Source organism: Octopus sinensis, linkage group LG5, assembly GCF_006345805.1.
Source record: "Octopus sinensis linkage group LG5, ASM634580v1, whole genome shotgun sequence".
In the NCBI taxonomy this organism is placed as follows: Eukaryota; Metazoa; Mollusca; class Cephalopoda; order Octopoda; family Octopodidae; genus Octopus; species Octopus sinensis.
In genome coordinates, this window is record NC_043001.1 from 9816270 (window position 1) to 9827298 (window position 11029).

The following is an 11029-nucleotide window of genomic DNA, read 5'->3' on the forward strand; positions in this document are numbered from 1 at the left end:
TGAATGGATTGGCAACACTAGTTATTTTAATTTTAAATGTGGCATTTATTCTGTCAGTGTCTTTTGCCGAACTGCTAAGTCACGTTGGTGTAAACACACTAACCCCAGTAGTCATATGGTGGTGGTGAATCAAACACAGATGCAATGACTCACACACACACACACACACGTGCTATGGGCTTCTTTCAGTTTCTATCAACCAAATCTGCTCTCAAGGCTTTGGTTGACCTGGAGCAATAGAAGACACTTGTTCAAGGTGCCACACAGTGGGACTGAACCTGGAACCATGTGATTGGGAAGAAAGCTTCTTATAGTGATGCCAATGCTTTTGTAGGAAAACATTAATTATGATAATTACATTCGGCCTTTGTGTGTTAATTTAGAAAGCAATCAACAATTATAACAGGTTTTAATGAAGTAACTAATTTAATAAAACAAATTTTTTCATAACGATGTCTTGTGTTATATGTTAGTCAGGAGGGGGACAGCAAAGGTCTATAATTCCTTCTGGGGCCTCCAACACTTTTGAGGGGACAGGGAGGAAGATATTCTCAAAAGTAGGAACCTGACCTGATTTCCTGGAATGGAGTGGACTATACCGAAGGGACCTGAAGTTCTGCTTGATCGTGGTTGACTCAGGGCTAAACAACAGCAGCAAGAATAATCTCTTTTACAAACCTATGAGGATTAGTATTCTGAAACCATTTCTTTTGCAATGCTAGGCACTGTGTGTGTATCTGTGTGTGTGTTCATTTAACCCTTTGGTTACCATATTTCTGCTCAGGTGTTCTGTGTTTCTTTAAATTAATTTTAAATATAACAAAGAATTTAGTAAAACAACTTAGTTATCATTAACCCCTTACCCAGCAGAAACGAATATATGCGTTTTGACCGAAATCGCTTTTTTTCTATCCTGGTCGAGTTAACTCATCAAAGATAGACTCGCCAAAATCGACAGCAAACGAGTTCCTTGTCTATTTTTATAACTCTACTCTTTTGACATATGCGAGTATATTCGCTCACTTTATACGTCTGGCAGTGACGATTTCTGCCACCTTTCGCTTGAGTAAGGCATTGAAGACCGAGTATGATTTAGTCACCTGGAGACAGTCGAAGGGTTGGAAGCACATTTTATGAATAGAAGTATTCACTTTGTTTTTACGTTTTTTTTTTTATACCTTTATATTATAACCCCACCATGTCGATAACCAAATAAAATAACATGATTTTTTGTAAAAGTATATGATTTATGAAAAAAACGGGTTAACTCGTTTCTGCCCAAAGCGGTAATTTAAAATCAATATTATTGAATTAAATTCATAATAAATAGGTTTGAAATATACCCCTCAAAATCACCATTCAAAACATAGTAAAATAAAACAATTAAAAAATATGTCTGAGAAAATACATTTATTTTCAAAATAATTGTTGGGTAAGGGGTTAAGCTAGCGCTAGGAACATAAATTGTGACTAAGGTTTGGTGGAAGATTTAATTCAAAACTTATGGAAACAAGACATTTGTACTCAGAGCCAGAGTGGGTTGGTAATGAAAGGGTTAATGTTGTCATAAACCCAAACTTTTCTCTGCAGATAGACACTAGCAGGATGACCATTAAAATAACCAAAGGATATTTTGTCTGATACACAGCTCCAAGAATCTCTCATCTTCCTGTCAGATCTTGCCATTCACACTGACTCACAGCTAAATAAATCTTAACCAACCTAAAAAGAATCCTTTTAGCTGCCATTTCTCACTTTTATCTACACGACCTCTTATACACAGTTATCATAAAGATAAAACAAACCACACACACATAGAGGAAATCTTTTAGTCAACTTCTTAACCTCCTCCAGCTTGCAGCTTCCAGGTAGAGAATCTACTTTGGTCAGGTCATGGAAACCGAAGAAGCCAACACGTGCAGGCAGCATCCGAGATACTGTTTCAGCCATCAAATATCACTTTCACACATTAAGCTTCTTCCTGGGTTTCAGCTTAATATTTCTATCTTAAGATAAATATTGGGTTTGGCAATTCAAACAGAAAATATTAGAACTCAATACATGAGTGTGTGTGTCTCTTCTCTTTCTCTTTTCTTTTACTTGTTTCAGTCATTTTGACTGTGGCCATGCTGGAGCACTGCCTTTTAGTCGAGCAAATCGACCCTAAGACTTATTCTTTGTAAGCCTAGTACTTATTCTATCAGTCTCTTTTGCTGAACTGCTAAAATACAGGGACGTAAACACACCAGCATCGGTTGTCAAGACATGTTGGGGGGACAAACACAGACACACAAGCATATACACACACATACATATATATATATATACATATACATATATACGACGGGCTTCTTTCAGTTTCCGTCTACCAAATCCACTCACAAGCTTTGGTTGGCCTGAGGCTATAGTAGAAGACACTTGCCCAAGGTGCCACGCAGTGGAACTGAACCCAGAACCATGTAGTTCGTAAGCAAGCTACTTACCACACAGCCACTCATGCATGTGTGTTTTCCTCTTGAGCTGTGCTTTCTCTTTGAGTTAACACGGGGTCCACTAACGACAATGTAAACTTCATATACTCAAGGCCTGAAGAGTAGCTTGCAGTCTGTTCCTTGTTTGGATAATTTACTACTTCTAGGGTTCGGTTGGCTATGAACTATGTGATGGTGGAGGAACAAACACAGACACACACACAAATATAGATGCTCACACACACACACCAAATTCACTCACAAGGTTTTTGGTCAGCCTGATTCTATAGCAGAAGACACTTGCACAAGGTGCCACACAGTGAGACCGAACCCAGAACTATGTGGTTGGGAAGCAAGCTTCTTACCACACAGCAGCAGGGAGACTCAAGGGCTGAGAGTTTTGTGGTTAGCACTTACCAAACTAATTACAAATAGAGTGGTTATAAATTTATATGTCAGTGGTTATGGTATTTTCCTGGATAGTTTCGGAACAAATTATAAAATATTTATTATCAATAATTTCATATGTTAGATTGTGATTCACTGATTTAATGTATTGCTTTGCTGAGGAGGTCATAACACAAAAATATGTCCCGAGTTATCTCCCATAGTTGGAGAAAGAAAGAAAATATTAGATAATGGCATATCTGTTATTATTTTATTAGTTTTCTTCCTTCCATAAATGTTTTCAATTAATCTTTGAATTACATTCACTGTGACAAATATGTTAGCATTATCTTAATTGTGGGGGAGGCACAAGGCCTAGTGGTTACAGCAGTAGATTCACGGTCGAGGGATCGTGGGTTCAAATCTCAGACTGGGCAATGTGTGTGTTTATGAGCGAAACACCTAAGTTCCATGCGGCTCTGGCAGAAGGTAATGGCAAACTTCTGCTGACTCTTTCGCCACACCTTTCTCTTTCTCTTTCCTCCTGCATCTTGCAGCTCACCTGCGACAGACTAGCGTCTTGTCCAGGTGGGGAACCTATACGCCAAGGAAACCAGGAAACTGGCCCTTATGAGCTAGGCATGGCTCAAGAAGGAATAAACATCTTAACTGTGAATTATAATATCTTTCATCCCTGAGATTCTTTGCATCATCATCTTGATAAGGAATGGGGTTTACAGGAAGCTTGCTCAAGATGAGACCTGTCTTGTATAAGTAGAGATTTCAAACTTAAAATCTTCAAAGCCACAGTCAAACCAATTCTACTATACGGCTCAGAAACCTGGACGTTATCAAAGAAGCTTGAGAGGCGGTTGGATGGAACTTACACTCGCCTCCTTATGAGAGCTCAAAATCTCTCGTGGAAGTGTCATCCAACCAAAGTACAAATATATGGGAAATTACCACCTGTATCATCTCTTGTGAAATGTAGAAGAGTCCAGTTTGCTGGACATTGTTGTAGAGCTGAAAACGAGGTAATTTCTCCTCTTCTCCTCTGGAAGCCATCTGCTCGCAATACCAGAGGGCACACACTCTCCTATCCTGATGTAATCTCCAGGGATACAGGCATCCAGCAACAGGGCTTCCGTAATGCTATGATGGACCGTGAAGTCTGGTGTAACATAGTAAATTCCATTGTCTCGACCACGGTCGAACAATGATGATGTTCTTGTATAACAGACTGATCTCCAGTTCTTGAAAATTCCATCTGAAGCAAAGTGTTTCTCTTGATGTCAGTGAAGATTTTTTACTGTCTTGCAATAATAGAGAATGGTGGGCTGAGCTACGTCTCTGTATATTTTTATAATTTGTATCATTAACATGGTTTGTTTATTGTATTAAAGATGTTAGAGACCAGTAGTATCCACACCCACACAATTGTGGAATGTTTGAGATTTTTTCTAGGTCCGACCACACTACATCCTTACCTGCCTTCTGCACCCACGTGTTATCCACACTCACAGCCTCACACATGCACAGTACACATCCTTTATAAACTGTAAACTTTAAAAGAATGGTAACATAACATCTTAGCGCCAATTCAGCAGTACCGACCCTGACAGCACATACATCAAAAGGAGCATTCCATTCGCACAACAAACTGATAAGAGACCTTCTGCATTTTGACAACAAACAACAGTTATCAAGTGGAAGGGAAAACAAACACACACACACATACACACACACACACACGCACATATACACACACATACACAACACACGCACATACACACACACACACGCACATACACACACATGCGCACACACACACACATACACACACGCACATACACACACGCACATACACACACACACATACACACACAAACACACACACACGCACATACACACACATACACGCACACACACACACATATACACAGACACACACACACATGCACACACACACACACACGCACACACAGATACAATCTCTGTCTACCGAATTCCCTCACAAGGCATTGGCAATCACAGAGCTTTAACAGAAGAAACTTGCCCAAGATATTGTGCAGCGAGACTAAACTAAGTGATATTCACATAAAAACTTGGTCATCTCACCTACAAGCTCTGTTCTTTAAAATGGAGACCGGTGCAACCTTCTGGTTCGCCAGCCGTCAGTCAAACCGTCCAACCCATGCCAGCATGGAAAATGGACATTAAACGATGATGATGATGGTGATGATAATGATACATGTGCAACATATGGAGAGGTGTGCCTCTCATTTGGAACATTGAAAAGGCATGTCAAAAGGGTCCATACTCTGGCACGAGTTCCTTCTGTCAGCCAGTATTATGTAACAGAATATGCAAAAGTTTTGCTGGGCTCAGGAGTCCTACAAGGTGAGGAGTCATACAAGGTCAGGAGTCATACAAGGGCTTCGCATTGCATCAACATTGACTCATTTCAGTGATTGTTTCTAGCTTGGCTCATATACGAGAAAGCAGCTAAGATGTGTATATAAATACACACACACACACACACACACACACATATATGTATATATATGTACACATGTGTGTATGTGTGTGTGTGTATGTCTGTGTCTGTGTATGTTTCTATGCTTGCATGTATGTATGTATCTGTGTATATACGTGTATGTGTATGTATATATGTGTATGTATGTATGTGAGTGCACATACATTTGTGTGAATGTAGATGTGTATGTCTATGTGCATAATTTTTCTTTCTTACCACTCTGTATGTATATGTATGTGTGTGGATGTGTGTGGGTAGGTGGGTGGTTGTGTGCTTGCACATATCCATCTGCATTTGTAGATACATCTGCATCATTTGCATCCTCATAGTTTAATGCACACAAACACACATATGCATATCTATATGCAAACATATTTATACACACATGCACACACATACATAGATATTTATACACATACACAAACGCTCATAGATATTTGCACACATATACATAGCTATTCATTCGCACACATATTTCTACCCATACACACATCATCATCATCATCAAACGCATATCTATACACACAAATACACACACCTCTACTTTCACTTTCACTTCCACTCAAATGTCTATCGTTCATTTTCCTTTCCCTGATTTATTCTGCACCACTGCCAAAACAGTATGAATTTCACTCAGAATATAAAAGGGACTTCAGTGCAGTGCAGCAGAAACTGATCTCAATGTTTCCTCTGTAAATACGAATGCTGAACCATGCAAAATATACTCCACCAAGTTAAGCAATGACAAAGAAACTCTGTAGCGTACAGTTATTAATGGCGGCAGCTTTTATCTTTAGCTTTGACATCTTGCGTTCTTGATTGTTCTTAGACTGTTGTTTTATGCGATTATGGTGTTTATTTTTATATAATAAGAATAAGAACAATGAGGATAATAATAATATCGATGACGATGATGATGATGATGTTGGTGATGATGATGATGGTGATGGTGATGGTGGTGGTGGTGGGGTGGTGGTGTATGTTTTATTGTTTTCTTATGTGTAGCTTCATCATTATTTCCTTCCCTGTAAGTTGTTTGAATTAAATGGTACCAACATTTTTCTTTAACGAGCATATTAAGCATTCCAAATATCCATATATAAATGAATGTATGAACACATATGTACTTGTGTGTGTAGTGGAGGCGCAATGGCCCAGTGGTTAGGGCAGCGGACTCGCGGTCATAGGATCACGGTTTCGATTCCCAGACCGGGCGTTGTGAGTGTTTATTGAGCGAAAACACCTAAAAGTTCCACGAGGCTCCGGCAGGGGATGGTGGTGATCCCTGCTGTACTCTTTCACTACAACTTTCTCTCACTCTTACTTCTGTTTCTGTTGTACCTGTATTTCAAGGGGCCGCCTTGTCACTCTCTGTGTCACGCTGAATATCCCGAGAAACTACGTTAAGGGTGCACGTGTCTGTGGAGTGCTCAGCCACTTACATGTTAATTTCACGAGCAGGCTGTTCCGTTGATTCGGATCAACCGGAACCCTCATCGTCGTAACCGACGGAGTGCTTCCATCCACTTGTGTGTGTGTGTTTGTGTGTGTGTAATGTACTTAGACATGTAAATGTATATGTGTGTGTGCATATTAATACATGTACATAGATATGCTGTATGTGTTTGAGTAAATGTGTATGTTTGTGTATATAAAGTGCATTTATGCATTTATATGTGTTTATGTTAGTATATTTAGTGTGTAGGTGTGTATATGTGCATCTGTGTGTGTGTAAACATGTGCTTATGTGTGTGCATATATATGTATGCTTGTGTATAAGTATGTGTTTAAATGCCTATGCATACATGGATGTGTGTATGTGTATAAACATATACAGAGATACCTCATAGTATGAGTTTTAATTTGTTCCATAATGAGCTCATCTAACGATTTACTCATTTTACAAATCAATTTTCTCCTTTGAGATTAACTTAAATATAATCAATCTATTCCAGTCCCCTGAAAAACCACTCAAAAATAATTTTTTATGGGTTTTAAAACTGAAAAGGGGTAGTTACAAGTAAAATGACAGTTATGAAAAACAGAATGCGAAAGAAATACGTAGGAGTGGCTGTGTGGTAAGTAGCTTGCTTACCAACCACATGGTTCTGGGTTCAGTCCCACTGCGTGGCATCTTGGGCAAGTGTCTTCTGCTATAGCCCTGGGCCAACCAATGCCTTGTGAGTGGATTTGGTAGACGGAAACTGAAAGTAGCCTGTCGTATATATATATATATATGTATGTGTGTGTATATGTTTGTGTGTCTGTGTTTGTCCCCCAACATTGCTTGACAACCGATGCTGGTGTTTCATGTCCCCGTCACTTAGCGGTTCGGCAAAAGAGACCGATAGAATAAGTACTGGACTTACAAAGAATAAGTCCCGGGGTCGATTTGCTTGACTAAAGGCGGTGCTCCTAGTGTTAGGAACATAAATTGTGACTAAGGTTTGATGGAAGATTTTAATTCAAAACTTATGAAAACAAGACATTTGTACTCAGAGCCAGAGCCGGTTTCAGCTGGGTTGGTAACAAAAGGGTTAAAGACATGATGATTTGTGTGCTCAAACTGCGGATTTCTGCTCATAATTCAAGACAAAAATTAACACATGTCTCGGCTCTTTTAGCAAATTACTCGAGCACCGGTGCACTCATACTGTGAGGTTCTACTGTATATTGTCATTGTTTTAACGTTCACTTTTCCATACTTGTATGTGTCTGCTAATACTTCTACAACAGGGTGTTCTTCCTGTTGCTAACCTTCACTTGTTTCCAAATATAGAAACATCTCCCCTAATGGGCTGGGCATGCTTTCACAGTGACTACAATCAGACTGTTCATTCCAAAACAGGAAGAACACACACACATGTACAATACAAACATACAGGCACTCACACATACACAAGATCCTTTCAGTTTTGGTCGACCATATTTCACTCACAAAACATTGGCCCTTTTTTACAGCTTTAAAGACACCAACCAGCAATGTCCACTTCGTGCAAAAGAATCCTCCTAAACTACATAGTTCTGATGCTATCTTCTTCCTTACATGGCCACACCTAGAATTGAAGCCTCTCAATTCTAGACTTAGTTTTCTTAATTTATGCAGCTGAATCTGTTGAAGATTAAGAGATAAATCTTCAGACATGAAAATAAAATTACTGGCAAACAGTAGTCGCTCTGTTAAAATATGGAGAATTATGATAACTAAGAAGAGACTGGGATTTGGGTTTGAGCAGAAGTTCAACAGGAAATAATGATCTTAGAGAGCTACACCAAACCCCAGTGTCTGCCTTGACGTGATTCCTAGAGTTTGATGCAGGGGTGGACTGAGCCGTTGGTCAATAAGGCAATGCCTGAGGGCCCAGAGCTCTGAGGGGCCTGCACTTTAGATGTTAATTCTACTGATATCAATGCTAAGGGACTCGGTAAGCAGTTCTGCCTGAAGGCCCTTAATACTCTCAGTCTGCCCCTGGTTGGATGCCATTCTGAATGCTGACCACTTCCAGGCATGTACTGTGTTTTTTTTTCTTTGTTTCTTTTTATGTTTTTGTAACTACAAAGAGACAGAGAGAAAGAGCGGAAATATTTAACAGAGAGAGAGAGAGAAAGAGTAAAACAAAGACAGAGAGGAAAATATAGAAGGAGAAACACTAAGTATACTGAGAGGGAGGGAGTGAGGAAGTTAGCAAGTATAGGCATAGGAGTGGCTGTGTGGTAAGTAGCTTGCTTACCAATCACATGGTTTCAGGTTCAGTCCCACTGCATGGAACATTGGGCAAGTGTCTTCTGCTATAGCCTCGGGCCGACCAAAGCCTTGTGAGTGGATTTGGTAGACGGAAACTGAAAGAAGCCCATCCTGTATATATATATATATATATAATGTATGCGTGTGTTTGTATGTATACGTATATATATATGTATATTTATGCATACATGCATATATGTATATGTATGTATATAGATGTATATATGTATAGATATGTATATACATGTATACACATATATATGTATATATATGTGTATATGTATATATATATATGTATATATATATATGTACATATGTATATACAATAATAATATTAGGGAATAAATTATTATTCCAACCTTACAGGTAAAATTCAGTATAATAAAATACCTGTTTGTCTGTGTGTGTGCACGCGCATATGCATATGTGTGTGTGCATATGTATATAAATGGTACTTTCCAAAAATGCTAGGTTGTTAGATTGGTGTTGTAAAGCTGATTGCCCAAACCACAGTGTGTGTGTGTGTGTGTGTGCATGGGTGTGTGCACATTCATACCATCAGATATACACATATACACATCATGTTATAATGCTTTGACATAATGTATAAGAACTTCGGCAGCCACAGGTAGTCATAAAAGCTAGATAAATAAAGAGAAAGAGAGAGAAAAAGAGAGAGAGAAAAAGAGAGAGAGAAAAAGAGAGAGAGAGCAGGTGAGAGAGAGAGGGGCAGCTAGGTAGATATACATAGACGTGTGTGTTTATCCCCACTGTTTACGGTTGACTTACAATCTTCTATCTTCATTGTCAAAGCATCATTTGCACAGATTTCCTCATCATTATCAAGTATTCCTGCATTACACACCTACACACACACACAAACACACACATTTATGGACATTGTTTGCTCATTTGCCTCTTTATTTTTGCTAATCCTAAGCTGAATGGATTACCATGTTAGATATAATTGATTTTGATGGAACCGTCCCCATCTCTTCTTTGTTTCATTGTTTCACAAACTCTTCCAACCTGACAGTGACAAATTATTCCGGGTTCTTTTATATTTTCGCTTAAACTTTTTTTTCCTTAACTTTCACATTTTCTTTCCCTCCATTTTTATTTCATTCTATTTATTATATATTTTTTTTTGTCTTATTTTGATTATTTCATCTGACGTTAGTTATTATGTGTTTTTTTTTTCCCTTCGTTCTCTTACACTTTTAGCTGATGCTTATTGATTAGAAAATAGTTACAACTTTGTTGGTTTCTTAATGTTTCTTAGCATTAGACAGCTCTCCTCCTATTAATTGTCAGCATTTTTTTTTCATTATTTTATTATTTTATTGCATTTACTTTTAAATTCAGGAAAACTCTTTAAAAAGGATGTGTATATGTAAGCGTATGTGTGCGCATATGTGTATATATATGCACTCGCATATGCCTATACTTAATTCTTCCCATCAGTATACATACAGATGTGTGTATAAGTATGCATATGTGTACATATGCATATTCACATAGAAACATTCATATATATATTTATTACACATATAGATGTGTATGTATATATATATGTCTATGTATATATATATGTCTATGTATATATATGTGTGTGTGTGTGTATGTCAGTATGTGTGTATATATATATACATGTATATATATATATATATATATACATACATAGATATATATATATTTAAATTCTTTCATATATATATATTTACTACTACATATATATATATATATATACATATATATACATGTATATACATAAATACATATATATATATATATATAAACACATATATATATATACATGAGACATATGTACATATGTGAAGGTATGTATATATATGTTCACATATAGACATTCATATATTGTGCATACGA

The 11029-nt window shown here is 37.8% G+C and overlaps 1 long non-coding RNA gene across 1 annotated transcript in view; it reads left to right on the forward strand.

Moving 5' to 3' along the window:
* Positions 1-753: 753 nt before the first annotated feature.
* The window catches only part of LOC118763475, a 15504-nt gene continuing 5228 nt past the window's right edge, over positions 754-11029 (forward strand). The window contains exons 1-2 of the long non-coding RNA XR_004999234.1: positions 754-764; positions 5158-5161. This is a non-coding gene — a long non-coding RNA (uncharacterized LOC118763475). The remainder of the gene's footprint in view (positions 765-5157; positions 5162-11029) is intronic.